Source organism: Microcaecilia unicolor, chromosome 11 (genome assembly GCF_901765095.1).
Source record: "Microcaecilia unicolor chromosome 11, aMicUni1.1, whole genome shotgun sequence".
Classification (NCBI taxonomy): Eukaryota; Metazoa; Chordata; class Amphibia; order Gymnophiona; family Siphonopidae; genus Microcaecilia; species Microcaecilia unicolor.
Genome location: NC_044041.1, coordinates 198536486 through 198560852, shown reverse-complemented (window position 1 = coordinate 198560852; position 24367 = coordinate 198536486). Strand labels below are relative to the sequence as shown.

General features: G+C 43.5%; 1 long non-coding RNA gene across 1 annotated transcript; it reads right to left on the bottom strand.

The window, feature by feature from the left end:
- Window positions 1-122: 122 nt before the first annotated feature.
- On the bottom strand, window positions 123-19845 carry LOC115479499. The gene is made up of 3 exons (XR_003943704.1): window positions 19760-19845; window positions 6772-6842; window positions 123-179 (listed from the first exon to the last, which is right to left on the bottom strand). It is a non-coding gene; the product is annotated as an uncharacterized LOC115479499 (long non-coding RNA).
- Between the last annotated feature and the right edge of the window lie 4522 nt (window positions 19846-24367).

The window sequence follows — 24367 nt, the reverse complement described above, 5'->3', positions numbered from 1 at the left end:
GAGAAAGAGAGAGAGAACGAGAGAGAGAGAAAGAGAAAGAGAGAGAGAGAGAGACTTAGGGTCTTCCTTACCTACTGTGGGGCCTGTGGCTCCAGTACTGGTGTCTGGCGTAAGTCCACCATCAGCAGTCGTAGTATCTACAGCTTCCACTACAAACAGAGAGCACAGCAAAAGGAAACCTGGAAGAGAAATTCCAAAGCATAGTTTATTTTATTTTACTTCTAGGTGCCACCAGGGCCCATCAGAGGCAACTGGAGCTTGACAAAGTAAACTTATCTTGACCTTGTAAGATTTCAGTCAAATATTGTTGCTCATTGTTCACCAGCAGTGGTTCTCAACTCCCAGCCCTGGGGAATCTGCCCAGACAGTTTGATTCACAGGATTTCTATAATGACTATCCGTGAGATATATCTGCACACAGTGGTTTCAAAGCAAATTGATTGTGAATAACCTTAAAACTGAAGACCAAGTACAGAGGGGAGATATGAGTGGAGTTGAACGGGTAAATGTGAAGCGTCTGTTCACGCTTTCCAAAAATACTAGGACTAGGGGGCATGCAATGAAGCTACAATGTAGTAAATTTAAAATGAATCGGAGAAACTTTTTCTTCACTCAACGTGTAATTAAACTCTGGAATTTGTTGCCAGAGAATGTGGTAAAGGCGGTAAGCTTAGCAGAGTTTTAAAAAGGTTTGGACGGCTTCCTAAAAGAAAAGTCCATAGACAGTTATTAAATTGACTTGGGGAAAATCCACTATTTCTGAGATAAGCAGTATAAAATGTTTTGTACATTTTTGGGATCTTGCCAGGTATTTGTACCTGGATTGGCCACTGTTGGAAACAGGATGCTGAGCTTGATGGGCCTTTGGTCTTTCCCAGTATGGCAATACTTATGAATCCCATTCTATGGTAATTTTATTTTTGTTACATTTGTATCCCGCGCTTTCCCACTCATGGCAGGCTCAATGCGGCTTACATGGGGCAATGGAGGGTTAAGTGACTTGCCCAGAGTCACAAGGAGCTGCCTGTGACTGAAGTGGGAATTGACCCCAGTTCCCCAGGACCAAAGTCCACCACTCTAACCACTAGGCCACTCAATGTGGCCGCGCAGGCTTCTGCTTCTGTGAGTCTGACGTCCTGCACATACGTGCAGGACGTCAGACTCACAGAAACAGAAGCCTGCGCAGCCTTCTACATGGAATGTTGCTAGTGGAATAGCAACATTCCATGTAGAATCTCCAATAGTAGCAACATTCCATGTAGAATCTCCAATAGTATCTATTTTATTATTGTTACATTTGTACCCTGCGCTTTCCCACTCATGGCAGGCTCAATGCGGCAATGGAGGGTTAAGTGACTTGCCCGGAGTCACAAGGAGCTGCCTGTGGCTGAAGTGGGAATTGAACTCAGTTCCTCAGGACCAAAGTCCACCACCCTAACCACTAGGCCACTAGTAAGTTACTAGCTCCCACCTTTTCAGTCACTAACATACTGCAGGCCAACCAAAGCAATTCCTACTCTTTGGTCAAAACCCAATCAGATCCCCAGGTAAGGATGACAAGCCCCGTCCTTTGTTGGGCATGCTGGGGGATAACACGTGTAAGAGTTGTGTCCTTTTGAATCGGTGGTTATGACCCATAGTCACTGGACCATAGTTATACACCTAGTGAAATTATAATGTCTGCTGAAACAACATGAGAAGAGACCTCTGCGCAGAAAGTAAGGAAATAGAAGAAGATGTGGAGTTGACAAGCCCAGGAAGATAAATACAATACAGAGGGACCAATGCAGAAAAGTGCACTAGACTTTGCACACCAGTAGGCTTGGATTTAGTACACAATTTGATGGGTGCACAGTGCAAAAATGAGTTTTGAGTTTGCACACAAGACGCTTGCAAAGCTTTGCATAGACGTCAGCACACAGTACATTTAAATTCATGATAATGAAACGATTTGCAAGTCAGTGCAGATGCAGAGAAGACCAGAAGTCTGACCTCAATTCTGGGTCTTTAATGCAAGGTCTGAGGAGGTGTAAAAAGTTAGTCTTAGGGGCCCTTTTACAGCGTCTGCGTGTGCCCAACACACGCCAAAATGGAGTTACCGCGTGGCTCTTGTGGTAATTTCATTTTTGGCATGCGTCCAATACAAGCATCCAAAAAAGAATTTTTATTTTCAGATGCGCTTATCGGATGTGAACCAAGTGGCATTTGATGCGCCTAGGTCATTACCGCCCGGTTACCGGGTGAGACTTTACCGCTAGGTCAATGGCTAGCGGTAAGGTCTCAGACCCAAAATGGACGTGTGGCAATTTTCATTTTGCCACACGTCTATTTTCAGCAAAAATTTTTTAAAAGCCTTTTTTTTTTTTTACAGTGAATTGATTTGCACTTTTCTGACCACTGACAGGTCACTTATGACCCATGAACTGCATAGCTAAAGGCTCAAACTTAAAATGCCCGAGAGCTGCATCTTTCTGTACTTTCTGCTGAAAGCTGTGAATTCGAAGTCATGCTGATCTACAGCAAGGAGCGCTCTTCCCCTCCCTGACAGAGTTGGTGCCACTGACTCTACATCACAAGGACACTAAAAATGTATACACAGTTTGAAAGCGAGGATGTGTTGAGGTTACTAGACAAAACAATGATAAGACCTGGGTCTTGGAGAAATTCCTGTGGCAAAATGACGGCTACAATCTCCTGTAAAAGAACCCTTGGACTTGTTATAAGATGTTGTGTTCCATAACATTCAGATAGTGTGTTCCATTCTATGTAAACAATGCAGTAAGACTTAGAAATTAGCTGAAGTTGCAAGCTGCATGATTTGGGAGGGAATTGATGCCCGATCCATTGTACAAAAAGGTATATAAGTCACTGTCGTATTGTATTTAGGCAGAGGCTGAGATGATCAACAGTGAGTAAATCTTTACAGCGGTGGTCTCTCTCTCTCCCTCTCATAACAAATTGCTGTTTGTTATTGCCTGTTTGTTTTGTTATTATCTGGATTGGTAAGGAATAAAGACTTTTCCCTCGGAAGAAACATAGCCTCTGTCTTCTCTGCCACCCCATATCTTGGGGGTGGCTGGCCCACTATATCTTGGGGTGGATGTAAGGAGGCAGAAACCCTATTGCCCCACTTGTCCAAATGGTATATTTCCTATGGTAAGTAGAAGGATCAGAGAAAGAATTCCCAGATGTTACAGCCTTCTCTGAGACTAGGTGGTTATCAGCCATATAACCACAGACTCCACAAGAAAAAAACAACAGGTGCGCTGAAAAATGATTCTCCACGTGCCCAAAACACGCATCTACACTACCGCAAGCCATATTTCAGCGTGCCTTTGTGAAAGGGTCCCTTAGTGTTTCTTCTCTTTCGTGATCATTGCTAAGATAAGCGCTGGTTTTTATCCATCGTTAAATAATTATTTCAATGTCATAAAAGGAAGATTTTGCTATAAAAGAAAAGTTTTGTTGGAAATAATGGAGGTTTTTGACCCAACGATTGAGGTTGTATCTGGTGCAATATGCTGCAGTAATACAGACTTCTGAGGTCTTTTCCTTCACTATTTTGGGCAATTCGACAGTTTTTGGCGGGTCAATGTAATCCACTGTTTGATATTTTGCTATTGACATGTTTTGCTGTGGTGGACTTATTCACTATTTTTGTGATTTGCATGTGAGCATATATACTCAGAAACCTTTTTCAGGCTTTCATAAAGACCATGGGTACAAAAAAAGACAGAACTGAGGGAAACGTGTGCTGAAATAAAGAGCACAGCGCTGGACTGTGGAGAATTGCACGTGTACACAAATCTGAGGGGAAAAAGTGGTGTCAGCACCCATGTAATACATCTGTGCATCATGCACTGGAATTCTATTCTGTGCATGAATATTGCTATCACCAAAATTTAGGGGTCCTTTTACTAAGCTGCAGCAAAGGTTTTTTAAATTTTTTTATTTGTTACATTTGTATCCCACATTTTCCCACCCATTTGTAGGCTTAATGTGGCTTACATAGTACCGGAGAGGCCTTTGCAGGCTCCGGTGTGAACAAATACAGGGTGATGTTGTGGTAAGATCAAGTTCATGTGGCACAGACACATTAGGGAATCGGAGAACGGAAGAGTTGTGTTATGTCCATTACGTGCTTTAGTTTGGTTGTGTTGCAGAGATTAGGCATTTAAGTTGGATCGGTAGGGTATGCCTTTTTAAACAGGTTGGTTTTTTGTGATTTCCGGAATTTTAGGTGGTCGTATGTCGTTTTCAAGGCTTTTGGTAATGCTTATGTAGGAAAAACTCGATGCGTAAGTTGTTTTGTATTTAAGTCCTTTGCAGCTTGGGCAGTGCAGATTTAGATAAGATCGTGTTGATTCGGATGTATTTCTAATTGGTAAGTCGATCAAGTCTGCCATGTAACTCGGGTCTTCTCCGTAGATGATTTTGTGAACCAGGGTGCAGATTTTGAAGGCGATGCGTTCTTTGATTAAGAGCCAGTGTAGTTTTTCGCGGAGGGGTTTTGCGCTTTCAAATTGCGTTTTACCAAATAAAAAGCCTAGCTGCCGTCTTTTGAGCGGTCTGAAGTTTCTTTAAGGTTTGTTCTTTACATCCCGCATAAATTCCATTGCAGTAATCTAAGTGGCTTAGCCCCATTGATTGTATCAGGTTGCGAAATGTTTCCCTCGGAAAGAATTGCTGAGACTGTTACTGCAGCGGGTAAAGGCTGTTTTTTTAAAAAAGAAATGGCTGTGTGGCAAGTGAAGCACTTGCCGCAAGGTCATTTCAGGTAGGAGCACTCACCTCACCCATTGAGTTGGCGGTAAGGGCTCCTGCGCTAACCTGGCATTAACCGGGCAGCACTGCCCGATTACCACTTGGTAAACACTGGCGCTACAAAACGAAAATATTTTTGTAGCGCCAGAAATGGTACACGCTGGGGGTGGGAACTACCAATGGGCTGTTGCAGTAGTACTTATCAATTCTATAGCGCTACTAGACGTACGCAGCGCTGTACACTTGAACATGAAGAGACAGTCCCTGCTCGACAGAGCTTACAATCTAATTAGGACAGACAAACAGGACAAATAAGGGATAAGGACAAAGAGTAGCAAGGTTCCGGAATCCCAAAGATAGCAGGATTCTAGAATCCCAAAGAATAGCAAGATTCTAGAATCCCAAAGACTACTACTACTTATCATTTCCAAAGCACTACTAGACGTACACAGCGCTGTACACTTGAACATGAAGAGACAGTCCCTGCTCAACAGAGCTTACAATCTAATTAGGACAACAAACAGGACAAGTAAGGGATAAGGACAAAGAGTAGCAAGATTCCAAGCGGAATCCCAAAGAGTAGGAAGAGTCCAGAATCCCAAAGTGTACTACTACTTATCATTTCTATAGCGCTACTAGACGTATGCAGCGCTGTACACTTGAACATGAAGAGACAGTCCCTGCTCGACAGAGCTTACAATCTAATTCCAGTTAAATGAGCGGTAAGCTCGCATTGGGCTTAGCACCGCTTAGTAAAAGACCCCCTTCATGCACAGATCAGCATTTCTGCAGATGTACAGATATATGTGCAATGCCACGCTGGGTGCTGATCTGTGCAGAAGATGTGGCTGTTGCAAGTGCAGACCTGTGTGCGAATGCATCCAGTTCTCTCTCCCATGTCAGTCCACATTTTGTTTACCAATCTATTTGCATACTATTCAGGTACTACATTGGGGAGCAAAACTTTGGAGTTACTCATGTGTTAGGAAGCTGCTTTCTAAGCTGCGGCACACGATTCTAACGCATACTTTAAGGAACTCCAGTCCTTGGGATGGCAGGTACCAACACTCCCAGCCCAAGCAACCTGCACTTTTCTGAAGCCTCAGGGCACAGAAGAGCTTCAAACACCCTACCTTTCATCTCCCCTAGGACATTTCAATTACTTTTGCAGTACAACACAACATTAAAGATGCACCACAAGGATGTTATTTGTAAACCCACTGAGAAATCAATAACTTGTTGTACAAAACCCAGACCCTGCAAGGGAAAGGTGATGCCTTGCAACTGGTGCAGCACAGGAGAATGTGAAAAAGGGGAACATTTGGAAGGGGAATTTGGTGCAGAGAAGGATCAGTGATTCCAGTAGGAGAGACAAGGCACAACAGGTCACAGACCATTAAAAAGGGGAATCAGGAAGATAATAGACGATGCATAAGTACAGAAGTATTGCCACACTGGGACAGACCGAAGGTCCATCAAGCCCAGCATCCTGTTTTCAACAGTGGCCAATCCAGGTCACAAATACCTGGCAAGATCCCAGAAAAGCTCAATACATTTTATGATGCTTATCCCAGAAATAAGCAGTGGATTTTCCCCAAGTCATTTTAATAAAGGTCTATGGACTTTTCCTTTAGGAAGCCGTCCAGATCTTTTTTAAACCCCGCTAAGCTAACCACCTTTACCACATTCTCTGGCAACGAATTCCAGAGTTTATGCAATGTATGAAAACACTCTATATAACAGTAATAGGGAAGGAAACCTAATCATGGAACCGAGAAAGATGCAATCAAGCCAGGAGGTTTGAATCTAGTACTTCTTGCTTTCAGATGATTCGTACTGTAGCCTGTGTCTTAATTCTCTTAAGGGGGGGGCACAGTGGAGGGGTTCACTTTTGAGGCCCAGTTACAGATCTTTCTTGCCCCTGATATTTCTGACACGGTTTGCAGGCTGTTAGCTGGTTACAATTTCTACGGCAGTTAACGCAGTGCCTGCCTGCTTCGGCTGTACCTTGAAGGAGCCATATCTGCCGGTTGCTCAGCGCCATATCCAGTCTGTCTGTCACTCAGCCACTTGATACCCTGCAAGGGAAAAGGATACAGATTATTATGGGCCCATGTCAGATGCTCCTATTCATGGCCTCTAGAAGGCGATCAGTTACAGAACAGTAGCATGTTGGACCTGCTTAGAGATATTTTGAATAAATAGCCCTTTTAAAGAAACCCAGTTCACTGAACAGTTTTCTCCAGTGCTGTACAACAGTGGAAAAATCAAAATGAGCAGCTCGTAAAAAATGCTTTTTTTTTTAAACCCCTTACTGTTTTGGGGGCTTCCAGCTCAATTCAAGCCATAAGAGCCAACTGTTTGAAACAATTTAGGATGCTGTGCTCAACACAAATTACCCCTCCCTGGACACAGACAAAGCATTTGCTCAGTATGGGGGTGCTCAGACACCCACTAAACCCACAGAGATGCGGGAGGGCGGTACTAGGACCCTAACTGCTCTGTGTCTTTGGGCACTGCCCGGTTGCCTGATCACTCTACCCCTGTACATGGGCATGGCTAAATGACAAATGAGAAGGTTAATATGCTTTAAAAACTGATTTTAACAAGTTTTTTTTTCTGTGTGTAAACCATGTTTTACATGTCAAAAAGATCCTTTATAAAATTACATAGCCAAGTGCCTGCATATAAGGATTATATCAACAAAACTGCATATTTAAACAAACACCATGTGAATGTATTCCTGAGGGTGGCAGTAGAGTGGGCTGGGCTTACGGATAAACATTCATATTTTGTAAAATACATACACATTTGCACCTTCTTTGGAGGATTTGAGCACTACTGATGCTGGTTCTGGGTGTTTATTTTATGAAGGAACATAGGGTCCCTATATTGCCCTTACAAATTAGAAATGTTTTAAACATTCCAGAAAGCCTCTCACATGTTCCACGCATGAATCAGAGAGAAGGAAAGATCTCCACGATCTAGGGAGCACTTTTCTTTAAAACAGAGGCTAGACCTGGAGTACTCGACCCTCTTCTGAAATAACCTTGCTAAGGTCTAGGCGTCTTCTGCTTTCTGTCATGTTTCCCCTATGCAAAGCACGAAGTTATTTCCACAAGTAACCTTTCAAAGCGGCTTCCCCCAGTTCATGAATTTCTCCTCCTTGGAGTGACCTCTGCAGAAAAAGGGGGGGAGGGGGGTTCCCTCTTTTAATGACGCAGTTCCTCTCTTGGACTGACTGATAAATATAGTGTGCCAGGCATAATCACCTCTTTCCCCTCCTGAGGATTAAATGTACCATTCCCTGAGGCAGTGGAGGTTATTACGGTGACAGAGTGCACCTGAACCTCTGTCCTTTACATAATCTTTTCAGAAGAAATGCTTCAAGTGATTGGGTGCCTCTGTGCTACTGATGAGGGGAGTGTTTTAGCTAACAGAGATTAATTCTGTGTGATGTTTGGATGTAAGATTTGCAAACTAGTAAATGCATCACAGTCCAGGGTCCAAATACAGAAAGTGCGGGTTGACAAATGTAATTTTATTCCCTTTTATCTCATTTTAAAGCATTACGTGTCGCCTATGTCCGTGAGGGTTCCATGCCTGTCTGTGTCAGTCACGCTGCCAGACAGGACCTGGGAGCAAAGGATTTGTATCTGAAATTTCGTCTATGGCCCAAAACACTTATAACATGCATTAGTCGTATATTATTCATTAGAACTTTCTGTGCCACACAGCTAATTATCACTGTGCATTTAATCGTGCCAAGAACAGATCAGGAGGGAAATTCAGCACTGGAAGAATTAAATTAAGTTTTTATTTGCTTTCTGTAAGGGTAAGGCGTTCAGGGCTGTGTAACAGTAGCTTTCTATGATTACTCTGAGTTACAGAGCTCCCATTAGAAACTTGTATATATGCAAACTGTGGTATTTTCTATAAAACTAAGAAATAATTCACAGCAGAGCCGCCGAGAGGGGGGGGCAGGGGGGACAAAATTCCCCGGGCCTCCAAGGGTGACCCGGCGCCACAGTCCCCTCCACCCGCTCCTCTCTGTCCACCACCGGGCCGGGCCCCCCTGAATTCAAATCATAGCGCCTCACCTTGACCTCGCTCCGGTTGAAAGAAGCGCAGCAGCGGCAGTCTGCAGATCGCCTCCCTTCGGGCCTTCCCTCCCCGTGTCCCGCCCTCATCTGACGTAACTTGCGCAAGGGCAGGACACAGGGAGGCGTAGGGACAGACAAGAGTGGAGAGGTACTGGGAAGCAGCAGAGTGAATTTTTCCTTGAAAAAATATTGCCTGATGCTGCTCCTCAGCCTGCCCCCTATTTTAACAACTTAGAAAAGGTTTGTTTCTTGTGAATTACTCATCTTTTTCAGATATTTGAATGTCTCCATCATAAGCCTCCCTTCCTCTCACCTGGCTATTTCCTAAAGTCTCATTTCATATGACTTTCTGGTCCATACCTCACATACCTACACTTCCGGAGAACACTAAAAACCTATCTGTTCAACAAGGCTTACCCTAACAATCCACCATAAACACCTGATCTCTGCAACACAACAAAACCAAAAAACGTAATGAACATAACACAACTCCTTCGCTGCAAGATTGCCTTATGTGGCTGAACTACATGAACGTTATCTTATCATCACTCTGTATTTGTTTACACCGGAGCCTGCAAACGCATCTCCGGTACTATGTAAGCCACATTGAGGCTGCAAATAGGTGGGAAAATGTGGGATACAAATGTAACAAATAAATAAATATTTTTGGTGCCTTCTTGGACCATCTCCATTCTATCATTCTGGAGAGCTTTCTACTAGCTATGCCTCGGCCAATCATGTTGCACTGTTTTCTGCCTAGAAATCATCAAATATAATCAACGCAAGTTCTCTTTCCTGCTTTATGGACACCAGTATCTTTCCATCATTCCTGTCTTCTCATCATGTACCACTTCCTTGGCTTTCTGTGCCCCAAATGTAGAGTTCTGTTTTTGTTTTTAGTATTGAAACTGAGTTGCCAAACAGTCAACCAAGCAGTCTTTAAGCTTATTTATTTTTTGACCAGTTCTTATTCCGTCTACTTCCTGAGTGGCGTCCACTTTATTTCAGCTCTTAGTGTCATACGCAATAAGGCAAACCTTTCCTTCTTACCCTTTGTTCATATTGCCCACAAACATATTGAGCAGAACTGGTACTAGGACAAATCCTTCAGGCACTTCATTGTGTCCTAAATTTTGGAAAGAGGGAAGTCATTTCTATCTTCCTTTGGGTTGCATTTTATGTTGATTTTAAACCTTATCTCTTGAAGAGAAAATAGCTACATGTCATTTCTGAATTCTTGAGACCTGTTTACGCAGTGTTGGGATACCTCTTCCCGCTCCCTCATGGAACCATCACCTTGTTTTTCCCTGTGTTTCTGATCTTGGGTGATGTTGCCATGGCAGCAGCTCATTAGCAAAGTGTTGAGGTTCATCCCAGAAGCAGTAATGGAACCCAGGGGAGGTGGTTTGCAGGACCAGCTGGTTGATATGGAAACTTTGTGTGGTTTGTTCTCTCATAGGTGAATCCAACAAAGGTCTAAACATGTGTCATGGCATGAAGGGTGAATTGTTTGTATTGGTTGAGTTGCTAAGTTCAGTTTGTCTGGCCATGCCTCTAATGAATTACAGGCGCCTACTTCCTGGGATGCACAAACACGAATATTTGTAGACCTCCCAGAAAACATCGTTGTCGGAATCATTATGTTAAAATACTCCAAAAAGAACTCACAAAAGTGCTTAAAATATTTCCCTTTTCGGGTCTGCGATCTGGCTGTATCTAGTGAACTACTTTGACCTCTTCTGCTCAGAATCAAAAGCCTTCAATCCCTGGGTCCATGCAAATACACAGGAGTTGGTTAAATAAGAATTATAGTACTGGATTCAGAGTTTTGATATATATCTAGGGAAGCAGAAGAGAAAGGCAAACTATTCTTGGTTTTCCCGTGTAAACTATCCTGCTTATTTTCGAAGGAGATCGCCGGCCATCTTCCGACACAAATCGGGAGGTGGCCAGCCATCTCCTGAACCCGGCCAAATCGGTATAATCGAAAGCCGATTTTGTCCGGTGCCAACTGTGTTCCATCATGGAGCCGGCCAAACTTCAAGGGGGCGTTTCGGCAGGGTAGCGAAGGTGGAACGGGGTGTGGTTTTGAGATGGCCAGCTTCGCCCGATAATGGAAAAAAGATGGCCGGCTCTGACGAGCATTTCGCCGGCTTCACTTGGCCCATTTATTTTCAGGACCAAGTCTCAAAAAAGTGCCCCAATTGACCAGATGACCACCGGAGGGAATCGGGGATCACCTCCCCTTACTCCCCCAGTGGTCACCAACCCCCTCCCACCCAATCCCCCCCCCCAAAAAAAAAACCTTTTTGCCAGCCTCTATGCCAACCTGAAATGTCATACCCAGCTCCCTGACAGCAGTATGCAAGTCCCTGGTGCAGTTTTTTTGTGGGTGCAGTGCACTTCAGGCAGGTGGACCCAGGCCCATCTCTCCCTACCTGTTACACTTGTGGTGGTAAAGGGAGCCCTCCAACCCCCCCCCCCTTCACCCATAAGGGCTATGGTAATGGTGTAGAGTTGTGGGGAGTGGGTTTTGGGGGGGATTTTGGGGGGCTCAACACACAAGGTAAGAAAGCTATGCAACTGGGAGTAATTTATTAAGTCCACTGCAGTGCCCCCTAGGGTGCCCGGTTGGTGTCCTGGCATGTGAGGGGGACCAGTGCACTACAAATGCTGGCTCCTCCCACAACCAAATGCCTTGGATTTGGCTGGGTTTGAGATCGCCGGCATTAGTTTCCATTATGGGCGAAAACCGATGCCGGCCATCTCAAACCCGGCCATCTTTGACATTTGGCCGGCCCCAACCGTATTATCGAAACGAAAGATGGCCGGCCATCTTTTTTGAAAATAGGGTTCGGGACCGCTTTTTGCGGCACCGGCCATCTAGATGGCCGGCGCCGTTCGATTATGCCCCTTTATGTGTCCCAATCTCCAGTCTTGCTAGAGTGGATTCTGACACGGTAGGGTATTCAATTGCAAGGTGCGTCTGAAATGTTTCAGCTCTGGTGCTCCACTCCTCTGTGCGCTCACTTTCCCTCTTTACTTAGCGCCTTATTTCCAGATATTAAACGCTTTTTCTGTCATGGCCCCACACTGCTCTCCTAGCAAATTTAGCACCAGCATCTCAAGGGCATGATCAGCAAATTTCATTTTCCATTCATTCGGGTCTTCCACTAGGGTTCTTCAATTTCCCATCTTGCACTCTTTCATTAGAGATAAGGTCCTTTCAGAACTATTCTATAAACCCCAAGTTGCAAGCTCAGGCCGAATGTTCTTTTGCTAATGTTCTATTACCCAATCAATTTCCCGTTGTCTCTTTCCACTGTCCCATTGTTCTTTTCCTTGTCCTGTTCTCTAACAATACTTTGACCTTGTCTTCGCTTAACTTCTCACAAGTAATCCATAACTGATTTGTAACAAATTGTATTTCCATTAATTACAATGTATTGTAAGCCACACTGAGCCCGCAAATAGGTGGGAAAATGTGGGATACAAATGCAATAAATAAAAATAAAATAATAAATTTCATTTATAATCTCTTCACAAGAAGTTTATGTTTTACCAATATATCCTGCCAGCAAGATGGCATCACAAAAGCAGCTGAAATTAGGGTTACCATATTTGCCCTGACAAAAAAAGAGGACACCAATAGCCATGCCCCTCCCCCACCACACCCCTCCCCCTCCCCACCACGCCCTTCCCCACCCCCACCCCACACAATCACCTTGACTTGGCCCTCCCCAAAAGAAAGCCATCCCCTTTCTATATATTTCCCTCCCCCCCCCAAATCTTTTTCTATCCTCCATCCACCCACCTCTTTTTACAGCTCCCTCACCTCCCCCTACCTTACTTTATCATGGCCTGGTGGTCTAGTGGCCTCTTTGGGGCAGGAAAGGAGCCCACTCTTTCCTGCCCGGCGATGCTGCTGCCCAGTACTGCTTCAAATTGGCTGCCATTTTGAAGCAGCACTAGTAGCCAGTGGGAGACTAATTTGTCCTCTTTTTGAAGACACTGTGGGCAGTCTGGAAAAACCTGGATGTCCCACAGTGTCCTCAAAAAGAGGACATGTCCGGTTAAAACTGGACATATGGTAACCCTAGCTGAAATCATGGCCGAAAAGCTTGGGAGCTGCAGGAAACATAAGCAGTTGAAGAATGCACCCAGGTGGGTATTATATAACCTATGTGTGCACTTTGTGACTAATCCAGTGTTCTACCCATACTCCTCTTCCAAACACGCGTACCCTCAGGTGATGTAAAAGTAAGCTTCTTCTCATTACCGCATTAAGAAAACTTTATGAGGCCTTTACATGCTTACAACATGCATGAAAGATCTTTTATACAATTATACCAAAATATCTGAATAGCAACGAGAATAAAAGAAAGACACATCTCCTGTCGGTCCTGAAAAGCATACAGGTTGAGTAAGTTTCTCTTCCTCTAAGTTGAAAAGTCCCAGGCCAGGCAATTGGTGGCAACATAATCAAGCCACTTGGGACGTGTTCGGTAATTTTTTTTTTTTTTCTTTTGCTGTCTAAGGAGAAAACAGAGAGTTCCTCTTGGAGATAAGAGCTTAGAATTCATTACCTAATTGCAATCGTCCCCAACCAACTCATGGAAACGAGAACCAGCAACAGCCCTGGGACATATACTGCTCCGTCAGGAAGAAGTCTCAGTCTGTTTCATATAAGCTCTCATATTCTGATAATAAATCTACTAAGGCCTCTGAGCTTTTTTAACAACCAGGTTTTTTTGTAGGTTGTGATACACTGTGGGCCCCTTTTACTACACCGCGTAGGTGCCTACGCACGCCGAACATGCGCCAAATTGGAATTGCCGCCCGGTTATCGCATGACTCTTGCGGTAATTTAAATTTCGGTGCGCGTCCGCTACGCGCGTCTGAAAAATAGTTTTTATTTTCTGGTGCGTAGGTCATTACCGCCCAGATTCTTTACCGCTAGGCCTATGGCTGGTAAGGTCTCAGACCCAAAATGGACGCGTGGCAATTTTGATTTTGCTGTACGTCCATTTTCGGCAAAAAAGCGCCTTTTTTTACATGCGCGCTAAAAAAATGGATCGGCACGCGCCCAAAATCCACGCCTACACTACTGCAAGCCATTTCTTTTTAGCACGCCTTGGTAAAAGGAACCCTGTGGTTGTCCAAGGAGAGGTTTGGTAAAAGAGAGACAGGTGCATCCTAACCCCCAGTGGGATGCACAAGAGGAAGAAATGAGGGAGGAAGACAGCGGGAAAACAGTAACTTTTTCCAAATACCAAAGGATCAGGACTGGCTCATGCCTCTTTTACCCACTCTCCCCTTGCGTCTGCTCTTGAGGAAGAAAAGGATGGGCCCACCCTCACAACTACGAACTGGAAACTTGCCCTGTGTGACTTGCCCCCTAGTGCTTCTGCCCGCCTACTGCATTATGGCCAAGCAATGGATGGGGAAACTTTGGCATCCCCATCTTCCATCCCATCTCAGAATCATCTCTGAGTTCACAAATTTATACCTGCCCCAAATGCAGTATTTTATAAAGTAAACACATGTACATCGCGAGACTGCCCTGGCTCTGCCCAGATTCCAGCCTCAGGATTTCCTAGGTGCCGATCACACTAACACGCATATGCTCTTGTGTTTAAATCTGTTTACTGATGATATCAACACATAGAAGCATAGACAAATACTGTTGTCAGAATAAAACACAAATGCAAAATATTGTCAAGAAACCAGAAAAACATCATAAAAGTTTTATGTTTTTCTTCCCCACCCTTCAACAACCAACCCCCAACCCCCAACCCCCCCAGTCCTATCCAGCGTCCCATATTACATGGGAACTATCACGTGCACTCCCCCCGTCCAAAAAACAACAAAACAAGAGGCACCGATCTGCCCGCTCAAATGAAAATATGAAAGAAAACAGATCAAGTGAATATAACAAAATAAAAACATACATAGAAAATCTCCTTATTAACATAATGTAAATATACAGGAATATACTAGATTCCACAAAATCCTCAAATTGTTCCTTTATTGATTTATTATTTTATTTCCATTTTGCTTGCACCTTTTTCAGTAGTAGCTCAAGGTGAGTTACATTCAGGTACACTGGATATTTCTCTGTCCCAGGAGGGCTCACAATCTAAGTTTGTACCTGAGGCAATGGAGGGTTAAGTGACTTGCCCAAGATCACAAGGAGCAGCGGTGGGATTTGAACCGGCCACCTCTGGATTGCAAGACCGTCTAGCCACTAGGCCACTCCATCCCAGCACCTAACTGTAGGCAACCTCAAGAGCAGGGGTTCTCAACCCAGTCCTTGGGACACACCTAGCTAGTCAGGGTTTCAGGATACCCACAGTGACTATGCATGAGATCAATTTGCATACCCTACTTCAACTGAATGCAAATGTATCTCATGCATATTCACTGTGGGTATCCTGAAACCCTGACTGGCTAGGTATGTCCCGAGGACTGGGTTGAGAACCCCTGCTCTTGAGGTTGCCTACAGTTAGGCGCTGGGATGCTGCATAAGTGTGAATTTTATAATGGTATTTGCTGCTACAGAATACTAAGTCCGCAGTTACTGCTTAATTTTAAACAGAAGCACGTATGCTGCTGTAAATGTTCACACTTAAACTGCTGTCAGTTAGATGTGTAACTCCTAATATTCCAGTGGTTCCCAAACCTGGTCCTGGAGGCGCCCCAGCCAGTCAGGTTTTCAGGATATCCACAATGAATATTTATGAGAGAGATTTGCATGTAGTGGAGCAGTTCATGCAAATATCGCTTGCGAATACTCATTATGAATATCCCAAAAACCTGACTGGCTGGGTGCCTCCAGGACCTGGTTTGGGAACCATTCCTATAACCTATGCGCACAAGTGCTAGACACGCCCTTGACCCTCCCATGCCCCTCCCAGGTCCACACTCGTAGCCGCGTACTTTTGATTTTGTTCGCTCAATTTCTAGAATCTTAAATAAGGGCAGTTATGTACATAACTGCTAATTAGTGCCAATTAGCACCAATTAACACTGATTATAACTGGGTGTGAGTGCCAATTAGTAACTAATTATTACATTCTTACACATGTAACTGACACTGTTCTCTAACCTGCACACACAACTTTGTGTCCTAAGCATCAAAGTGAACGCACAAGTTTACAGAATTAAGGGGACAATGCCTACTGTAAAGAAACTCCAAGGCTTCTACTGATATTATAGAATACAATTTTTTTTTTTTTAATTTTCAGCACTTGATATACCATAAGCGATCTGATCTCTGAGGTGCCTGCAGTTTACAATTTCTATTACAGGTACTTAAATAAGCACATAAGTATTGCCATACTGGGAAAGACCAAAGGTCCATCAAGCCCAGCATCCTGTTTCCAACAGTGGCCAATCCAGGTCACAAATACCTGGCAAGATCCCAAAAAAGTACAAAACATTTTATACTGCTTATTCCAGAAATAGTGGATTTTCCCCAAGTCCATTTAATAATGGTCTATGGACTTTTCCTTTAGGAAGCCGTCCAAACCTTTTTTTAAACTCCACTAAGCTAACTGCCTTTACCACATTCTCTGGCAACGAATTCCAGAGTTTAATTACATGTTGAGTGAAGAAACATTTTCTCCGATTCGTTTTAAATTTACTACATTGTAGCTTCATCGCATGACCCCTAGTCCTAGTATTTTTGGAAAGCGTAAACAGACGCTTCACATCTACCCGTTCAACTCCACTCATTATTTTATAGACCTCTATCACCTTTCTCCTCAGCCGCCTTTTCTCCAAGCTGATGAGCCCTAGCCGCTTTAGCTTTTCCTCATAGGGAAGTCGTCCCATCCTCGCTATCATTTTTGTTGCCCTTTTCTGCACCTTTTCTAATTTCACTATATCTTTTTTGAGATGCGGCGACCAGAATTGAACACAATATTTGAGGTATGATCGCACCTTGGAGTGATACAAAGGCATTATAACATCCTCATTTTTGTTTTCCATTCCTTTCCTAATAATTCCTAACATTCTATTTGCTTTCTTAGCCGAAGCAGCACATTGAGCAGAAGGTTTCAACGTATCATCAACAACGACACCTAGATCCCTTTCTTGGGTCTGTGACTCCTAACGTGGAACCTTGCATGGCATAGCTATAATTCGGGTTCCTCTTTCCCACATGCATCACTTTGCACTTGCTCACATTAAACATCATCTGCCATTTAGACACCCAGTCTCCCAGTCTCGTAAGGTCCTCTTGTAATTTTTCACAATCCTCCCGCGATTTAACCACTTTGAATAACACTACCCTTCTCCATTGAGAATACTGACCATTTAACCCTACTCTCTGTTTTCTATCTTTTAATCCACAATAGAACACTACCTCCTATCCCCTGACTCTCCAATTTCCTCTGGAGTCTTTCATGAGGTACTTTGTCAAACGCCTTCTGAAAATCCAGATACACAATATCAACCGGCTCCCCTTTATCCACGTTTGTTCACCCCTTTGTAAGCCCTTTGCACTGTTCTTAATGGGCTTACAATCTACGTTATATATTGTACCTGGGGCAATGGAGGGTTAAGACCCCCTTTTACTAAGGCGCGGTCACGTTTTTAGAGCGTGATAAAATTGGGCAAGCACTGAACATTAGCGACGCCAATGCATTCCTACGGGCATCTGTAACGTTTAGCGTGCGCCCAATTTTAGCACACACCATAAACATGAGCGTGCCTTAGTAAAAGACCCCCAGGGTCAGAAGAAGCTGCAGAGGGAATTGAAGCTGGTTCCCCAGGATCACAACCCACTACCGAACATCAGGGAGCAATGGGAATCAAACCTGGTTCCCCAGGTCTGCAACCCGCTGCACTAACCATTAGGCCACTCCTCCATATTTGCTTTTTGGGTTTTTTTTTTTAAATTCTCATTTCATTTGTTATTTTCCTAGCTCCAAAGCTCTAGCCAAAGTATGAACAATTCACATTAAAATTCAGAAACATCATACATCAAAAAATTCACACAGAACAACATATCAATGACAGCCAACACACATTAGGGAAGTTCTATTGTTGCTCATGTTGTATTTTGATCTCAGTAAATTACAAATAGGTTCAGAGATGACCGCCCTGACGACCAGCTTGAGGGACTGCGCCAAACTCCCCTTTTGAGTCAGTCTCTAAGCTCACAGCTTTTAAGAACATAAGCACTGCCATACTGGGAAAAGACCAATGGTCCATCATGCCCAGCATCCTGTCTCCGACAGCGGCCAATCCAGGCTTCAAGAACCCGGCAAAACAACAACAAAAAAAATTTAATAATGTTCAATGGACTTTTCCCTCAGGCTTTTATTATTGTTATATTTATTTAGGAAATGGATGGGTCCTGAAAATAACCCTTGCCCAAGACGTTTTGCCCTGTGTAACTGTGCATGTGTGCACGCAGACTGAGTGTACTGAACATTACTGATATAGATACATGTATATTGAATTCATCAGCACAAGGCATTAGAGGGTATATGTAACCCTTAGAACAAAGAAGATTTGTCATGGCACATACATATTGCAAACCTTCAGCCAATATAATATCCTTTTCACTGTGCATACATATACTGGGCAGACGAGAGGGGCAGTGCCTAATGGTACCAGTACAGAAAGGGTGTGCAAATGAAGATATTATTAATGCAACTTTTTTTTATATATGTACATATAAAACACATACATATACCTACAAAAGTACATAAGTATTGCCACACTGGGACAGACCAAAGGTCCATCAAGCCCAGCATTCTGTTTCCAACAGTGGCCAATGCAGGTCACAAATACCTGGCAAGATCCCAAAAAAGTTCAATACATTTTATGCTGCTTATCCCAGAAATAGCAGTGGATTTTCCCCAAGTCAATTTAATAATGGTCTATGGACTTTTCCTTTAGGAAGCCATCCAGACCTTTTTTAAACTCCTGCTAAGCTAACTGCCTTTACCGCATTCTCTGGCAACGAATTACAGAGCTTAATTACATGTTAAGTGAAGAAATATTTTCTCCGATTCGTATTAAATTTACTACTTTGTAGCTTCATCGCATGCCCCCTAGTCCTCGTATTTTTTGAAAGAGTAAACAAACGATTCACATCTACCCGTTCCAGCCCACTCATTATTTTATAGACCTCTATCATATCTCCCCTCAATCGTCTTTTCTCCAAGCTGAAAAGCCCTAGCCGCTTCAGTCTTTCCTCAGAGGCAAGTTGTCCCATTCCCTTTATCATTTTCGTCACCCTTATCTGTACCTTTTCTAATTCCACTATATCTTTTTTGAGATGCGGTGACCAGAATTGAACACAATACTCAAGGTGCGGTCACACCATGGACCGATACAAGGGTATTATAGAGAACGGCACCTGCAAAGTTTATGTTCCATTCACACACTCTTTCTGTACCTTCATTGGCATTTTCACATGTTCTTACAATACAGATGCAGGTATGTGTCAAGAGCTGTAAGCTAACATTGCCTCTCAGCACACAGAGCTCTGTCCTTCCAACTGACGGTGAACCAGAGTGACTGAGAGATGAGGGTCTCTCTTCTCTTTCAATACGGGCATCAACACAGACTCACAGTGCTGGAAACTCTCCCCTGCCTCTCTGTTGCACTAAAATTTCATCTCTCAGTGGCTTTCCCTACAGATTCATACTAACTCCTTAGACTACAGCACATAGTCCAAGTTTAAGGGCTACAATTCTGGATACATCTTGCAAAAATTATACCTCTTACATCCTGCCACCCACTCACCTTCTATCTGTAATTCTAAAATACTTATTTCAGTAAAGAAAAACATTACTAAACTTTAAAGATGATGTAAAGTGAGCAATTAAAATAACCCATTCCCCTAATCTGAAAAGTATGAGAGAGTGACTTACTTGAAACTTTTATGCCCGATGTGCCACAAGGTTGATCTTGCACCGTTAGCTGTGCATGTAAGACTGAAGCGGCTGCCCCTGGTACACAAGAGCTTGTGCAGCTGCCCCACCCTCACTCTGGCAGAGGCTCAAACCATGATTGCTTAGTGGCGTTCTCGCCTGATGCTCAGGAAAAGTCTATGCAGTGCCAAATGTACAGGGAATAAACCTATGCCAGCTTAGAAACAAAAATCAGCTGGCAAACAGAAGTAATATGTCCCTTTATAGGTCACTGATGAAACCCCATCAAATGTATTGTGCTCTGTTCTGGAGGCCACACCTTTGTCAGGATAATGAAAAAGATGGAAGTGGCTCAGGGAAGGGAGGTCAAAATGGCAACATATCAATATAACAAGAGGGCAACAAACAAGAACCAGTTGGTCCATCCAGTCTGCCCAGTTGTTTTCCTCTCAGGTTCATGTTACATACTGGTTCAAACCAAGGATCCATCTAACCCAGAGTTTCTTAACCCAGTCCTCTGGACACAACAGGGCAGTCTGGTTTTCATGATATCCACAATAAATATGCACTCACTGTGGAGATCATGAAAGCCTGACCGGCTAGGTGTGTCCCGAGGACTGGGGTTGAGAACCCCTGATCTAGCTGAATTCAAACAGTGGCCAATCCAGGTCACAAGTACCTGGCAGAATCCCAAAGAGCAGCAAGGTTCCGGAACCCCAAAGAGTAGCAAGATTCCAGAACCCCAAAGAGTAGCAAGGTTCCGGAACCCCAAAGAGTAGCAAGATCCCGGAACCCCAAAGAGTAGCAAGGTTCCAGAACCCCAAAGAGTAGCAAGATCCCGGAACCCCAAAGAGTAGCAAGGTTCCAGAACCCCAAAGAGTAGCACGATTCCATGCAACTGATCCCAGGGACAAGTAGTGACTTTTTGGGTAGACAGATGGATGTGAAACAGAAGAAGCAGATCGCCGTAAGGATATGTAATGTGTCACAAGATAGCGAAGATGACTCAAAAAGTAAATGACGCTCCAGATGAAGATAAGCAGATAAACGAGGGTGTTGAGCATATAGGTTTCCACAACCAGTTCATCACCTGGAACATTAACACCACTAAACACGGTGAGGAGATTGGGGGGAACCACTTACATCAAGAAGAGGGGGATCAACCAAGCTGAAATGGCATCCGGGCTTTAGTACATTCACAGACATAATTGGGGGATGGGGAGGACAGGTTCCCTCAGTATGGGCACCGGGCTTACTTGTCTCCACTTCCCAGCTAACGACATAAGCAGTGTAAAGCAGGGGCAGCTGCACAAAGACCTCCAAAGCTCCTATACATTCAACGTCCTCTTTGAAAAAGTCTTTGGATCAGCCAATACCAGTGGTAATTATATAACACATTGCCTAGGTGGAGAGGCCAAATGAGCCAACCATTTCACAAAGACACATAAATGCCTCACGTTTCTATAAAATGCCAACACATATCCTGCAGAAATTGTAGATAAGAACAACTCAAGTACATTTACACCCATGGTCCTCCCAAAATCCATCACCAAATATCCCTACATTCAAGTCATTCGCCAGCTTCAGGTGAAGATCTTCCTAGGCCTCTTCCTTTTTACAGTAGTAGATTTAGGAATACGAGGCACTCACATTTTTCTTTGGGTTACGTTCCCTGTGCACTGCAGCATCTGTTCTCTGCAGCTGCTTGCATTATATTTACATTTTCAGGTTATTAGAGGGGTGGCTGCCAGGGGTTTTGCACATGATCAAAACAGCATCACATTAAATTTAATTAGATTCTTAAAAGTGAAGCATACAGTCATAAAAAATGGCCCCGTCTTTTGCTAGGAAAAGGCAGACGTGATAAGATAAAGTCTTTATTTAAAATCCAAAGGCTCCCAGAGATTTACACATCTGTGCCCGACATGACCATGTTTCACCTTGAAACGGCTGCATCAGGGGCTAAGGGGGTCATATACTAAAGCTTGGCTTGATTTATCTGCAGCAGGGCCTATTTTATTCCCATGGGCCCTGCTGCATTTAACTCAAGCTAAGCTTCATTAAAAGACCCCCTAAGTTATGTCTCAACTATTTTATTCATTTTCAGCAAGTTAAACATTTCCAACAAATTCACTACTACAGAAATTAGGTATCAGAACATGCTTCATAGAAACAAAGAAAATGGTAATCATTTCCAAATTTTCCATTTTTCTCCCCTCACCCCCCACACTCTCCCCTCTTCTCCCCTGCGCCAACAATATATTCACCTCTGAACAAGGTCTAATAGCATGAAATAATAACAAGATGTATCGGCCAATGTTGACCCACAGCTCAAAGATATGCTGTGACCCTGGGGTCCAATTGAATCTCAAGCCGTCTCAACTTGAAAACCTCCTTTCCTCCACTATTATCTCCCTTCCCCATCTATACTCCCGGAGCTCAAAAAAGACCCCCTAAGTTATTACAAAGGAACGCTAGTGATTTTAGCTTATAAGGGGCACTAAAAAAAAACCCCACGTAAATAAATAAAAATCAAATCAAATATAAAAGAGATTTACAAAAGAAATTAAAGCCATCTCTTATTTGGAGATGACTCCTTATCTGTATAAATTATTGACCACATGAAAAAATAGGATAACTAAAAACTATACATAAATAAAAGTAACAGTTGAAAAAAAAGCAGCTTAAAATTAAAAATGGGCAAAGGCTTATCCAGCTGGTGGAAAATTACAAACTTCACCACGTCTGGTCCAACAGATAACAAGGTTAAAAGAACTGAAGTGTAAAAAAAAAAAAACCGTTCACCTCACAACTACTAAAAATATACCTATTGTTTGTATTTGCCTTGATATTCACTAAAGAGATGATCGACACACGTTCGTTCCTTTAAGGACTGGCTTGCCTAGCTTTTTACAAGATTTTCCTTACCTCATTTTATCTTATGATCATAGATATTATATTTTATGTTTTTAGTAAGACTTTGGATGTTCCAAGGTGTTTTGAGATGTTTTTAAGATGTTCCTCAAAACGCTTTAAAGGGTTTTTGAGACTTTTTGATTCTTCAGAGGTTGCAACGCATTGATGATGTCATTGGAACACAGAGAGGCATATTTTCAAAGCACTTTGGGAGGCTAAGTTCCATAGGTTTCTATAGAACTTTGGGAGGCTAAGTGCTTTGAAAATAAGCCTCAGAGTCATCTTTGAAACGCGTGGAGGGGCATAATCGAACGGGGTGCCCAAGTTTTCCTGAGAGTGTCCTCGGGAAGGAGCGGGGAAACCCATATTATCGAAACAAGATGGGTGTCCATCTTTCGTTTCGATAATACGGTTGGGGACGCCCAAATCTTAACATTTAGGTTGACCTTAGAGATGGTCGTCCCCAGTTTTCAGCGATAATGGAAACCAAGGACGCCCATCTCGGAAACGATCAAATTCAAGCTATTTGGTCGTGGGAGGAGCCAGCATTCGTAGTGCAGTGGACTTCAGAAATTGCTCCCAGGTGCATAGCTCCCTTACCTTCGGTGCTGAGCCCCCCCCAAAACCCACTACCCACAACTGTACAACACTACCATAGCCCTAAGGGGTGAAGGGGGGCACCTACATGTGGGTACAGTGGATTTGTGGTGGGTTTTGAAGGGCTCATATTTACCACCACAAGTTTAACAGGTAGGGGGGGGGGGATGGGCCTGGGTCCGCCTGCCTGAAGTGCACTGCACCCACTAAACCTGCTTCAGGGACCTGCATATTGCTGTCAGGGAGCTAGGTATGACATTTGAGGCTGGCAAAAAATACTTTTAAAGTTTTTTTTTTAGGGTGGGAGGGGATTAGTGAGCACTGGGGGAGTAAATCCCAGATTCCCTCTGGTGATCATCTGGTCAGTTCGGGCACCTTTATGAGGCTTGGTCGCAAGAAAAAATGGACCAAGTAGGCCAAGTGCTCGTCAGGGACGCCCTTCATTTTTCCATTATCGGCCGAGGACACCCATGTGTTAAGCACGCCCCAGTCCCGCCTTCGCTATGCTTCCGCACGCCCCCTTGAACTTTGGTCGTCCCGACGGAAAGCAGTTGAGGACGCCCAAAATCGGCTTTCGATTATGCCGATTTGGGTGATCCTGAGAGAAGGACGCCCATCTCCCGATTTGTGTCGAAAGTTGGGCGCCCCTTCTCTTTCGAAAATAAGCCTGATAGTATCAATGCATTCCACTAGGTTTTTTACCTTTTTAACAAGTTTTTGAGAACTTGAGAGATGTGTTTTAGGTATATTTTTAGCAGTTATGGAATGACTAACATCTCAAGATGTTTTTTAAGCACTTTGTTTTTGAATTTTAAGGTAGTTTTTTCTCGTTGTCAGCATTGCCATTTTTTAGTCACCACAGACCAAAGTGAGAAGCTATGTAATGGAAGGTCCATTGGCCTCAAGCCATAAGAATATAGAAACCAGAGATGCTTCTTTGAGGATCCTTAATTGTAGGGAAGTGAAGGTAAACCCAGAAGCCACTGGTGCTACAGCAGAGCAGGAAAATAGCCAAACTACATAGAATAGGATAGCTAGGACAAATTTCTCTAATATACATGGTCCAAGGAAGTGCTAAATTTAATTCAAGTCAAT